The sequence below is a fragment of the Amblyomma mixtum genome, chromosome 1 (genome assembly GCF_055824585.1).
Source record: "Amblyomma mixtum isolate Tamu chromosome 1, ASM5582458v1, whole genome shotgun sequence".
Taxonomy (NCBI): domain Eukaryota; kingdom Metazoa; phylum Arthropoda; class Arachnida; order Ixodida; family Ixodidae; genus Amblyomma; species Amblyomma mixtum.
The window spans coordinates 52,095,711-52,109,454 of record NC_143012.1 but is presented as its reverse complement, the minus strand read 5'-3'; the positions used below and the strand labels follow the sequence as shown (position 1 = coordinate 52,109,454).

At 43.8% G+C, this 13,744-nt stretch overlaps 1 protein-coding gene and 1 long non-coding RNA gene across 2 annotated transcripts in view; one reads left to right on the top strand and one right to left on the bottom strand.

The window, feature by feature from the left end:
• Positions 1–13,744, bottom strand: part of LOC149366311 (uncharacterized) — a 693,922-nt gene that overhangs the window by 591,434 nt on the left and 88,744 nt on the right. The gene's annotated exons all lie outside the window — the stretch shown is intronic.
• LOC149366312 (cholecystokinin receptor type A-like) overlaps positions 3,045–13,744 on the top strand; it is a 46,532-nt gene continuing 35,832 nt past the window's right edge. Inside the window, exon 1 of the mRNA XM_089550116.1 lies at positions 3,045–3,139. The gene's annotated coding sequence lies outside the window, so the exon portion shown is untranslated. The remainder of the gene's footprint in view (positions 3,140–13,744) is intronic.

Genomic DNA, 13,744 nt, shown 5'->3' with positions numbered 1-13,744 from the left:
TCGGTCCCTTGGTTACTCATGTGAACAGCGACTGGTTTTAAAGTTCGTATCGGTTCCCACGTATTCGCTATTGGTATTTGGACACAACACAAAGAAGTTTATGCAGGCAATGCTTTAATCGGAACATGACACCTAATTTCTAGGTTTCACGCAAGTTGTAATTTAGAATTAGAGACAAGGGCATCGTGGGAATGAAAAACATTAAGGCTCTGCTTCGGAGCCGAAGATTCCTCACCTGCGATAAGGTGGCGGACTTTGCTCGGCTTTCTCAGAGCTATAACTTGTGGTAATTATTTTTACGGATTTGATGATCCACTCAGTTGGTGTCATCTACTGTACCGGTACATTTCCAGAGCATAAATGCTCACTTTGCAGGAAGAAAACCAACATCACCGAAGGCGAAGCCCGAAGAGTGTTGTTTAGCTGCATCCAATGACGCATGACAACACTGTGTGGTTGACCCAAGTGGGAATTCTCAATTTTAACATCAGTGAGGTATCATCGAGCTTTTCCGCGTGCATCTGGTAGTGCGACATGAAGCCTTAACATTAGTCATCGAATATGTCGCCTCTTTAAATCATGCTAGCACAAAAAGGCTTGATTTGCCCTTCCTACAGCCCAAAGAGTTTCGAGCCCTAGAATACCGCTGAATTCTCAGAGAGTGTTGCAGTTCGCCTTAAAGCTCATCGGAGAAGTAGACGTCACAGCTTTCGCAGCTGTGTCCAAAGGTGATTTATGGTAGAGTATGTGAGTTTTAGTATAAAGCTTGGGATCAATTAATGCCATTGCAGTGGCGTGAAAAACAAACATATCGACGCTTTCGCTTTAGAGTAAACAAGCTAGGAAATAATGTGAGCGCTTTTTGTTGGCTTCATGCGCACTATGTTTCCATGTACGGATGATAAGTTAGCAAGCCTGATTAGTAGAAAATTACACGTCGGGACCAAACTACGTGGTAGTTAATCATTATTTAAATAAACCAAATGCTCACCGAATCGAAGCTCGGTGCGCCGCAACCTTTGATGGAGTGAACAATGGCGTGGCACAGCACACTCAAAACAGAACGGAGTAAAAAAAGGAGTAAAGTTGTCCTCTAGCGCACACTCTTTAGAGAGGCGAGTGGACTAGAGGCCAGTTTTACTCCCTTTTACTCCCTTACAGGTGTATTTTTGTTTTGACTGCAGCTTCCGATAACTGTGCTGTCCACATTCTGCATAAAGCTTTCGCGCAATAATGAGGCGGATTGTTTCATTCCATTTTTGAGATAACAAAAAATATTGTAATATATAGTTGTTGTGTGCTTTCATTTGGAATTATTTTCATTTCCAGACCAATCTCGTCAAAATATGAATACTTCCCACTTTGCTGAAGATATGTTATGCTTAATTTTACTGATTACTTGGCAAAAAGAGAAATATGAATATATTGCTTTCCTCCGCGGCAACCGCTTTCATTATGTAACTTTATTTTAAGATAAAATTTCGAAGAAAAACTCTTCTCTGCCAGTTGTAGTGATCCCTTAAAAAAAATCCGTCTTGGAATAGGCACAGAACTAACGGTTGATGATATACAGACGAGTGTGTAGTTGGCGTGACAAAAGTCGTTTCACACTCATTGGTTTTTTTGACAGATGTTTAAACTATGAAGGAAACATTTATTAAACTTAAGTATTTCACAAGTCGAGAAAGGTTTACTGCCCTCAGATAAGCAGAAGGCTGAGGAATGAGAATGTATTAAAATAGTAGCGAGCATTGCTACCAACAACGTTCACGCACCACAGTGGCTTGAAACTCAAAGGCAGTGCAAGAGAAACTGATGAATGGCAAGAAACTCCATTTGCCAAACACAAATTCTCCATTTCAAGATGCTACAAAAACCACCTTTTACCATGCGGCTTTGAAAAGATCAACATTGCGTCAGTGATGCATCCAGCTCATACGCATTTGGTGGTGCATTTTAGAAAACTTCTTTCCCATTCATCATTGTAGTAGCTATCCACAGCTTTTTCCAGAAGATTGATACGAATAGTAAACAAGCGCGCTGTGTAATATTGCAAAACTGATAACGCAATGTCTGAAATAACACTACAACGACGTTAAAGCGCACTCCAGGCGCTGAGACAGAAATCTCACTTTCGTTTTTCTTGCGGTCAATGTCTACACTTTGCAATCTCTCTTTCCCTTTTTGGCAGTTAGATTGATCGCTTGTCTTCTTGCCGTCTGACAGATTAGGCTATCTGCTTTGGCTTTCTGAAGTCGTTCACAGAAGACATCTTCTTGGATCTCACGTCTGCGCAGGACGTGAAACCCATCCACTGCGATGGACGTTGTGCTGACAGTATGCACAAGTAAATGCAATATCTTTGTTCCGGTGCAGCTTTCATTCTCTTGCAGCAAAGCAACAACATTTTCTCGTTCGTGACGGACTAATGTTGCCTGCTTTTTCCTTTGTGTAGGCCCTTTAATTCGGCGTTTCGACTTGCCTGGAAAGGACAGAAAGTTTTTGCTAATGGCGAATATGCTTTTCTTTCCAGCTTAAGACTAACAGCATGCGGTCGACATAGCCTCTTTTAGTTACTTCCCAGCCTCTGCGTGCTGAGTTGTCGAGACATTCATAAAAGTGCAAAGCTGTGTGCACTGCTAACTTTTAGATATTTCGAGCGTTGATAGTTGGACTTACTATACGTTACATTTACCGAATTTTGGCGCTATAAAAATCCTATTATTTCCTCCAGAAATTATTGTACTGTCCCGAACAGAAGTCTGCACAGCGCCTGGACAGAACTTCAAGCTGGAGTTTCAATTTTTAAGCAGGATCTAAACACGACTTCTGGCGATGACGGCACACATGTAGGCTATGGCACGAGATCGCTTTAAGCGCATTCGAGAGAAATTTAGTACGCGCCTGCTTTTCATACCTAAAAATAAAGAAGAGTCTTCAGAAGAATGTTCACAATATTTTATATGAAAGCCAAAACCTAGCACCCAGTGATAAATGTTTGATATTAATTTAACATTAATCCTTTCATCTGATTTTCGTTGTGACAGGTTTCAAGAAGCCACCAGAGAGGGAAAAGACAAAGAAAGCAGCAGAACCACCCTGCCACTGTACCGAAGGACTGCCAATCATAACATTATAGGTATGTTCGTTTGTATTATTTGCAGAATTCTCCAAAAAGGCACAAAACAAGTATTTATTGTTGGCATGTTCAAAAATTATAAGCCTCCTGCTTCCACATTGTGTGAAATTGTGCATCGACTGCACGTCAGCGACCCTCGACGGACAACGAGATGCGCAGTTGCGGGGGAAAAAAAAACAGCGGAAAAGGACGCGTTCAGAAGAAGCAATAGGCAGGACGGCACTGGAAACATAAGTGAAATTTGCAAAGTGAAAAATTCCACTACAGAGCCGGGCCCGCATGCGCTGCAGAGACAAGAAGGCAAATCTGCAGATCAGTTGATTTTTTCTTTAACCATGCACCACTTGGTCCAACAAGCTACGCATCTTCAAAACAAAGGACGTAGATCGGTGGTAGTATGGAAACTATTACCTCTTGAGCAGCTGACAAATCTCTAAAACTAAATTGGTAAAGCATTCAGCCGGCTGCGCTGGAGCCGCCAGTGATGCGGTCTTTATCATAAAAAAATATCATACGCTTGCTCGGGGCATCAAAAAAAGAAAATAAATGAAATTAAATTTGAAAGTGGTTCACGTGTCCTGCAGTAAGTAGAATAAAGGTTATGAGTCTGCAGTAGTTGACAGCCTAATCGAAGCTTCCTTCTGCTTAAGGTTTCTGCAGCAAAGAAAACGTACATATGTGGAGATTTGAAAAATAGTTTCTAAATAGCACCCCAGTCATTGATGTCTTGTTTGCTGCTACCAAATTCAATTCAATTGCACTATAGTCGGGTACAACACAAGTCTGCAGTGAAGCTCCACCCACATTCATGACCGCCGAACAGAAATCCTCAAGTACAAAAGTAATCCGTTGTTAAATCTTTTCTTGATGCCTAAACACAGAGCCAATCACAAGGAAAAAATATAATGTCCAGAATTTTGATGCCTGACTTGTTTAATATAGTCATACAGTAAAAACTTGATTCAGATTCTTAGAGTGATTGGCCAGCGGAGTAATACAGGACGCCGCGGGCCGTGGCCCAATGTTAACAAGCGCTGTTCTTTTTAAATTTTAGAGTACTATAGTAAGATTGCAAGAACCACGGCTGTCCCACAATTTACACAAGCAAAACCGAGACGCTTCTAACAGAGCCTGTTATTGAAACAGAGTCTCCTGCTTTAGCAAAGACTTTGTAGAAACATTTCGTTTCATTGCGAGCACAGTAGATCAAATTCGAGTTGAAATTACATGATGCTTGAACAAGCCCCGCCTAGTGTCCAACTGGCATTGAGGAAAAATTCATTGGATTTCTATTGCTAGTAAAAATAGATCCCAAGCGTTATTCTGGCAATGTATCCCTAGAGTAAAATGAGTTTTTTCGTGAGGCAAAATGAAACACTTAAGTTTGAGCCGCTCGATTAAAACTCGTGGCATCCGCGTCAAAAACGATTTGGGATCACTGCCTTGTATTTAGTGGCAGCGTTGCCTGCAGTCTCTGTCGTCCACGCTCAGAAAAAGTCCCGACGCTCCGTTATTTGCTTTTAAAAACGGCGGTGACGGCGACAGCTTTGCTTAAGCTTTGGCCTTTCGTCGCTTATAAAATGTGTTTTCAGTTAAAGCAGTACATTTGCCATTAGAATGCACATTTCTGTCAATGAAGGACAGCATTGATACCTGCAGCAGGGCTTGCCTGATGGTGTGAGCATCCGTCTCGGATTCGAAAGGTGCGCGGTGCGATCCCCAGAGTAACCGGGTATCCACCGTTGATAGAATGGGTACAAGCTTTTCCCTGCCTGGCGCTATGTTCGCCTAGTGTGAAATGCTTCGTAAATGGGTATTCGACCCCACCTTGTGGTAACGCAAATATCTTCTGCGAAGGCGCTCCTTCACCAAAGCTGCCATTGCACGACAAAATTTCAACATCATCAACTTTCATTTCTTCGCAGTAACGCTTCATACTACTCAAAAAAAATCTATGCTTAATTTGGAAAGCAGTAAAATCAACATGTCTCTTCGAAATGTCGCTAAATGCGTAATTTTATTAACGGCGCTTACAAGGATGTCAAACGCCCTCATGTTGTTCGGAAGATCTGAACGTGAAGCAGTTTACTGGTTCATTATCTCTGCGCCTGGTTTCTTGGGATATATCTTGCATGGTTTACGCTCTTCAGTGCAAGGTTAGCTAAAATTTATGAATACTCTGTTGTCTCCCTCTTATTATCTTTTATTTATCATTGGTGCACACCTTATAATAATAATATTTTTTTTCTCTTTTCACGATGGCCTCAGTTTCATCCGATTTCGAAAACTTTCTTTCAACTTCTAGAATGTTTTGATGCTCCTCAAAGTCGGGAAGTTTTATTACCTTTCAATCTGCGAGCAGTAACGCCAGCGAAAATAAAAAAAAAACATTCTTCAAGGTCTTGTTTATATCTGAGCTATAAGCATGGCAGTGGATTCGATTGCTTTTTTGAGCGCCCCTTGGCATGGTTTCTCTTTTCAAGAAAGATAAAAAACAAAATGCTCTTCCAATCAGCTCCACGGAAAGATTGTGAAGCGACCTCAAACTTTGGAAAAAGCTCGGTTGCAGTTAGTCTGCGTTCTGAAAGCACACAGCTGTTTCGATCCTTATTCCAAGGAGTGGGCTGATCTTTTATGCCCAGGCGATATTCGTCTTCTTTCCACGTTTCTTCTCTCTATCTTCGTGACCTTCCAGCGAACAGCTTGTCCCAGTTGTCTAAGTCTGATAGAAAACCACACAACAAAAATTCATCAACTAAAGAAGAGAACGAGAGTAAAGGAGGAAAGGCGAAGTGGCGAACGAAAAGAAGGTTTAGGCTGGATGCCCAGCGTGGAGATAAATGAAAGCGGGGTAGTAAGGGAAGAGCAGAAATCAAGTATGATTCACATATGGTCGACTGGCAGCAAGCAGAATCGAAGCAGCTAGAAGGAAGGAAATGCGGTCGAAGAACAGAAAGGCGTGTCGTGTACATCATACAAGCGGAACATCCTGTGCCTAATCTTCTTTTCTTACACGCTGTTTCGTAATTACAAGCGGCGTAGAATGCTTCTCTCTGCTAAACTGGGCAATAGTTCGAGCTAACATTTTGCACGAAAATGGTATTTGATCAGAAGATTTATTTTATGCTAGATTTGTTTCGTGTAGTTGCCTGAATCGATAAAAATAAGTCAGATATACGCAGTGTCTGAGGCGAGGGCGAAACAAAGCAAGCTGTTATCTACGTGATTCGACCGGTGGCGCCATCTCTCGGCCGCGGAGTTTCGGGAAAGAAGGGAGGGGGAGGGTAATTTGCGGGATGTCTTGAGGCGACTCAACTGCTTTATCAATGATTACATAAAACGTTGTTTTGCCAAAACTCCGCAAAAGTTTCTCTTTCGTGAAGAAGCGTCTTTAAACTTGTCGCAGGACACCTCCTTCCTTTGCGGAATGTCCATGGTGAACAAACGAGATGGCGCCATCAGTGCAATCGCTGAGATAACGCTTTCTTTTGTTCCGTTGTCGCCGCAAGTGATGCGAAAATCCGAATTTTTTTTATTAATTCAGGCAAGTAGCACAAACAAATGTTGAATAAAATTAATCTGCCCACCGAATGCCATTTCTGTGCGAGATCTGAGTTCGAACAATCAACCAGTTTAGCTGAGAGAATCATTCTTCGCAGCGCAAGTAATTGCGGAGCACTCTGCAGCCCGGCCGTGGAGGATTCAGCGGCATACTCTGTGTATAAATGCGTAGGCTGCTGCTTGCAGGGGCGGTGTAGTAGGCACCTTCACGAACATAAAATGCCTATTCAATACCTGTGGGGGAGGGGTAGCCCCGGTAATAAAATAAAATGTGCCTTATCGTTCTCGCATTAGAGGAAGAACTGGTGCGTCGTGCCGGATATTAACTCCTGCGGAACACAGTCCGTCTAATATGACGTTAGTAACCTTTTCGGGTCTTTTGACTGCTTCGCCTTTATTCACACGTGCTTTTCACTGCGCGCTATATCTCTTCCTGCTTGCATTTACAGCTATCTGGAGTTTATAGCTTTCCGCTGTGTGCACGATAGCGAACCGGACGTGAATAGAACCGAACATTTTGCGCTTGATTCTCTTTTATCTCTTTATTTCGCTCGCATCTGGTGTCGGCGCATTCAAAGGCCGCTTTGCTCACGCTTTTGTCTTCGGCAGAAATAATGGGTGACGAAGCAGCGGGCTCGACGGAAATGTAAAACGATCGGAAGCAATTTCGCTCTGGAGCGACCTCTTTCATTTCCTCCTTGCGTGGGTCATACACAATACCGCCACTGTCTTCCATGTTTCTAAAGTTAGCGCATCTGTCGCTTGCGATCGAGATCGCTCGCGCTCAGGGGCATAATAACGTGTAATTTTCAGGAGTGCGACGTTGGCGCGATATTTGAATAAAAATAAGATCAGTGTGGAACGCGATGTCAGAAAAGGAAGCAATATACGCTTTTCTCATTAAGTCTCGCGATGGCTTAATTGCGCCTCGCGATAATTACCCGCCGCCGGTTTCATACGCTCGCTGAACAAAGCTGTATTGCCTTTTCTACGTCAGCTCGTGTTCCTTTCGATTTCACGCATTCGCAATCAGTAAAAAGGACAATGGGTCATTCTCTCCGCTTTAAGAACCTCAGTAATGCACATCAGACGCAAGTAAGTGAAGACTTGAACTAACACCTCGCGCTTCTGTTAGCCAGAAGAATAAAGAAAGGATTTTCGTTGACGTCAAAGTCAGTCTTGCGTGTTTTTGCTGATTTGATCAGTTGATTTCTGGAAGAGCCATATAGGATTTTTTTTTCTTAGAGCGTTTCTATGGTAGTAAAATAAGAATTCATCCCTGTGTAAAGTAGAGTTTAAAGTGGGTCATTACTTGCCTTCACTGTACTGAATCTACTGACACCAACTACAAAAACGCATCTTTGAATACCATTATGAAGTGAATGGCTTTGAGGCCTAGCCTCATACTCGCTGCAACAAAAACTACAATGAGAGCAATCGTAGTTTTCTTGTGAAAACGGGCAGTAACGTTGAAGTATGCAGTTAATTTTTTTAACCTTTTCTAAGTTTTAAAAGCTCCGTCTTCATTGAAAGCAAGGCCCTTGTCATTTCAATGCGCTCATTTATACGTAAAGACAAACATAAGTCACGCATTAGTGAACCTTTAGTGGTCAGCATCCTGAGCTTGTGCTTCTGACAGTGATGGTTACGTTAAGGTTGCCTTGGGATACAAAGCAGTCGGTAAAGATGGCACTACGAGTTCAGGATTCTCGGACATCACTTTTAATTTGGGCAAATGTAGAATATTGGATAGGACGACTATAAAAATATTAAAGAAAATGGTTCATTCTTCAGATGCATAGCAAAGTTTTTCTTTCAAAGTTTGTACATCGCTCGGATGTTCAAACTGCTATGGAAAACCAATGGCATATATTTTGGGCAATAACAAGAACGCTAAAAGGATAACAGTGCATGTCTGCCAAAGGGAGATCAGCGGCTACATTTATTTCCAGGTGGAATCTTATGAAATATGAAAATTCGCGCTCCTAAACACTTTACCGTTGGAAATCGCACTTGTACAGAATGTCTGGCACCTCTATTCCACTCGGAAATTTGCGGCGTCCAGTTACAAATTCTAGTGTATCGAAATTTCTGCCATGTTTTTGAGAAACGTCGTTTGGGTCGTAGTCATAGGTAAGTACACTGCTATGATGACGTATTTGATTGAGCAATAATAATTTCTTAGTCTTGCCCATTTTACTCCTTGTTATCGTGGTACCATATTTAATATCCTGATCTTTGCAGGAGTAAGTTCAGTCCTGCTAATGTTAGCTGTTTATTAGCTTCATTCAGCATGGGTATAGCCGCTCAAGGGAAATATGGCTAGCGCGCGCACGGCACGAGAACTTTTCCTGGCATAACACCTAGCAGCGCCCGCTAAAACAAGTTCCATAAATCTGCAGGGGTAATAAATAGCGCAATATATATTTTTTCATTAAAGTAAGCCTTGAACTGCCGAGGAATATCAGTGCACGCACAAAGCATCGTATTATGTATCGGGAGCAGAACGCAGTCTTATGGTATACGGCGAGGTCTGAGGGGCTGAAACGTGGGCAAGAACACCAGCGAAAGAGGTCTTCGAAACCGAAGTGTTCCTTCCGCTCTTAAAGAAGAGGGTAGAGCGAAGTTGCTCCTACTGCAAAAAATATATATATATGTGCTCTAAGACGTGACAATAACGGCAATACAACTTGTCCAAAACTGATGATATACTCTTAGCTGCCTACCTTTCTAAAAGCACACTGAGTAAATCTGAGAATCAACGCGTATAACACCGACTCCACTCCCCATCTAAGAATCTACTTGAGTCATCTTGGTTACCCGCAAGCGCTCTTGCTTTCTCTGCAGCTTTTAAGCAGTTAATCATCGTCCGTATAAAAACAAAACATTAAAACAGCGTGCTCTGGCCACAGAAGAAAAAGATAGTGCAAAAGGTTGCAAGAAACATCATAGCAGGCTAAAATAGTTGGCTGTGGTTTAGCTCTGGTGAAACCTAGAGGATTGCGAATGCAACATCTGCGCGTAGCTATACCGGGTGTCCCAGCTAAATGTCACCAAACTTTTAAAAAAGGCGATGTGTCCTAGTCCAGTGAAACCAACTCAGGGTTGTTCATAGTCGCGTGGCCTAGTGTTGAGTATTTTTTTCGCTCTTCAAAGTTGATTAACGAGTTAAGTCTAATTAGCTAACTTTTTAATTACTAACTTCAGGAAGAAAGTGTCAATGCAAAAAGTTTTAGATCACCTCGAAAAGCCGCTAGTAGTGCTACTTCCGTCAAGTTACGATTTACGTAGCTTGATTTATTGGCCTTAAAAGATAGTTGTCACGTGACCAGCTGCTCGCTCACTTCTCAGCCCCAATGTGCACCCAAAGTCTAATCGAGGAGAGGTCTTCAGAAAAAAATGAATTTCATTCTTTAAGGGGCGTCTTGGGACGTTGAAGTGGCGCAGTTGTCATGTGGAAGTTTTTTCTTACATCGCGGGTTATGGTTAAAGGCCGGTAAAAACCCTAATTTACGTAACTATTACTTTGCTGCAAATGTCTCAGTAAGCTGTTTCTCAAAGCGATTTACAACTTTTCCATTGGCACTTTGTTCCTCAAGTCAGTAACTAAAAAGTTAGTTAATTAAGCTTAAACAATTAGTGAACCTTGAAGAACGAAAAAAATACTGCAGACTAGGTCACGCGACTCTAAACAACCCTCATTTGGTTTCAGACGGCTAGGACACCCCGTGTTTTTTAAAAGCTTGGTTACATTTAGCTGGGACACCTGCTATATTGTTGCGTGAGCTACATTGCCCACAGTGTCTCCGCTTCGCGTGCTCTTGCACGACTATAGTGCGCATGCGCGAGGAGCAAGTGACGTCACTACGCCCAGCTGGCATGCCGTTGGCCCCGGCACGCTAGCTGTGCGCCACTACTGCGCATAAGAGAGGAGAGAGAGAGGGGCGATGGAGAGCGCGCGGCAGCGGCGGCGGCCCCGGCACGCTAGCTATGCACCGCTACTGCGCATGCGCAACTGGCGAGTGCGGCGGCGGCACCTCTGAGTCACCCGCGTAGCGACGGCGGCGGCGCACCAGCGGTGCGCCGTGTGACGTCACTGCGCCTCGAGCATGCGGAGTATGGCCTTTCCTCGGCTCCGCAAAATGGCTCGGCGACTAGCGTAGTGTTCCTTTCGCAACAAAAGCTAAAACGCCTATTAACTATTTATTCTGGCCGCGCCGTGAATTGCTGGCCAAACCCAGCTCATGCTAGAGCGGCACTGCCTTACGTTGCACGCGATCCTCCCACCCGTGCCGGCCAGTATCTGTATTCAGTTTCACTGAAATATAGCGCTTTCCGATGTTCTTATAGAAATAATTTGCACACCAACTACGGAGAAATATTAAAGCAATTCAGCTCGCAAAAGAAGATTCTAAACATCTCGTCAATTACAGTATTCCTTCGGAATATAGCTTACGGGGCAGCCGGTTAATTGCTTTTCAAGGACAGAAAAACTTTCCAAACTAGCCGTCACACGTAAAAACATACGGCCGAAGAACAAATCGACGCGTCCAGCAAAAGGACAAGACCTCACTTTAAACTAAGCTTTCATTTCGTATCTGGAGCATATGTAAACACATCTGATTCTATACATATATACACACATCTGAATCCACGTTCGTAGCTCGTGTCATAATGCACAATCTTTTGTCCCTGCATGAAGCTTTCTTCCATTTCCGCTAAAATAGTTCTGAAGCGCGCTCATTTCTCACGCCAGGGGCTATCCGCAAAGTAAAATTCCCAAGGGACACAACTTTTGCCTTGAGTGCGGTACGCATGGAAACAGGCAGTGTTAATTGCGGTTGAAGAGGCACTCCTCTCGAAAGCTTGGAGCCCTAAAGAAGAGCACGACGCCACGAAATATGTGTAGCACGCCTGCCGAGAAGTGGCCGCACAGGAAGATTTATTGTGCGCCGCGTTCCGGCTCAAGATTCTCAGGCGGACAATTACCGCATGCGAGAAAGCGTGTGAGCTGTGCGGGATCCGTGAAGCAGCCGCTTGGTTTTATCGCGACAGCTATAGCGGCAGGCATGAACCGCGAAATCCTGTGCGCACACACAATACATCTTGGGCGGAGGAGTATAAAAGAAGAAACAGCTGAAACTATATTATCCGCTCAGCCGGGAACATGTAAGGGGCAAGAGCGGCACCGGAGACTTGGCTTTTCAGCGAAAACTTGGAGGCGTGAAGGATTTTCTTCTTTTACTTGCGCATTATTCAGCCTTAAGGTTTTGAAGAAAGTGCCTGCATTTGAACAGGCATGAGTAGCACTCCTGTAAGTACGTCTACTAAGCTGATGCCGCTATGGTGTCTACTTCAACAATGGTAGCAGTTTTCTGCTCCAATAACTGCTGATACTATTGTTCCCAATTCAAAGGAGAGCAATTATTCCACCACTTCGAGCGCATCAGTTCTGTACTGCCGATGATGCCTGCTTTCTCTCTGTCTTCCGCAGTTGCTTGCGTTCTGCTCCAGGCGATAAGCCTGAAACAATTCAACAATGCCAGAACAAGTGAAACGGGTCGGAACGTTCGCTCCTGATGCGAGCTGTGTCTTCCCTGAAATTCGTTAATCTCTACCGCTACTACTGCAACCACACTCTCAGCTTGTGTCATCAGGAAGCCTACTTCTATAGCTCACAGTACACCTTGCTTTCATGCTACAGCCTTCGGTGAAAAATATAGAGTGCGTCTCAAACATCGTACGGTCTAAGAGAAAGCTTTGTTTAAAAAGGCAGTTCTCATCACACCTAATTTCAAAGCTTCGGATGAAAGCTAAGCGTTCCCTTGGCACAGCAATCGTACAGTGCTTTGTACAAAAAGCTCAGGAAAGCTAGTCTACAGAAATGACAAATGACAGGGTAGACAATTAAAATTTAGGTAAAAAAACTACATCACCGGCTTTTCACTGCAAATCCACAAAGGCAGGATGAAAGGAGCGGCTTGTTTTGACAGCAACTTTCAAGCCCCAAACAACCTTGTGTTGTTAGGGGCCTGTCAAGCACGTAAACGGGCGAGTGACTCCCTTTGGAACTGGGCCGCCTTCTCTGCGCTCGTTCTCAATTGCAGCAAAGGAGGCGTCGCTTCCAAATCAGCGAACTCGGGTACTGCCTCACTCTGCATGAAGCGGCTTATTTGCATATCCCTGGCGGCACCGCGGCATTCAGAGATTCAGAGCGCGTGCTAACGGCGAAAGAGCGCCGTGGTGCTCGCTCTCGCATTATTATGTCCCAGGAGAATCAAGAAGCGTGAGGAGCGTTCTCATAAGCCATGCATCGTCACCTGAGTTTGCCCCTACACTGCCTCAAAGATCCTCAATGATGAACGGAAGAAGCGCGGCACCGGGACTACAAAACTATGCAGAGACTAGTGAGGACATGAAGATTAATGCAAAATAAAAACTAGGAGCTTTAACAAAACCACTAGTTCTCCATTCTTGCCCTAGATTCGTTATTGCTTTGCTGCTTCCTCGGCCACCATGATGTGTAATATAAATTGTCGAGCAAGAGCAAAATTTGTTCACGCGTCAAGAGTTCTCGAATGATGCAGCAGGAGTTTACTAATTGTGAAGTCGGATTTTATATGGGTTTCAGTTTACATTACATATACTACGTCTTAACAGAGTTGGATTTCACGTGGAGGCTAGGCAATCGCAGGAAGCGATAATACTTCAGAAATCCAGTACTAGCGTAATAGGGTTATGGAGTCCGTGTCACAGGAAACCAAGCATCGGCGTCTTTTACCGGGAGCGAAAAATTCACGAAACATCCCCACAAAAGAACCTAGGGGCAGGTGGGCAACCTATGTCGAGTCACCTTCTGGCTTCACCTGCCCAACGGATCTGGAGCAAACTGTCCATTGGGGTACGTGAAAGTTAAATTAATGATTGGACGCGAGAGGTTGATTGGGGAGAGCAACCTGGTTGAAAAAAAACCCCTCCGGTGGCAGCACGTGCCATCGAAAGACAATGGCGAACCTCTTAACCACTGCATCACTGCACCAGAAA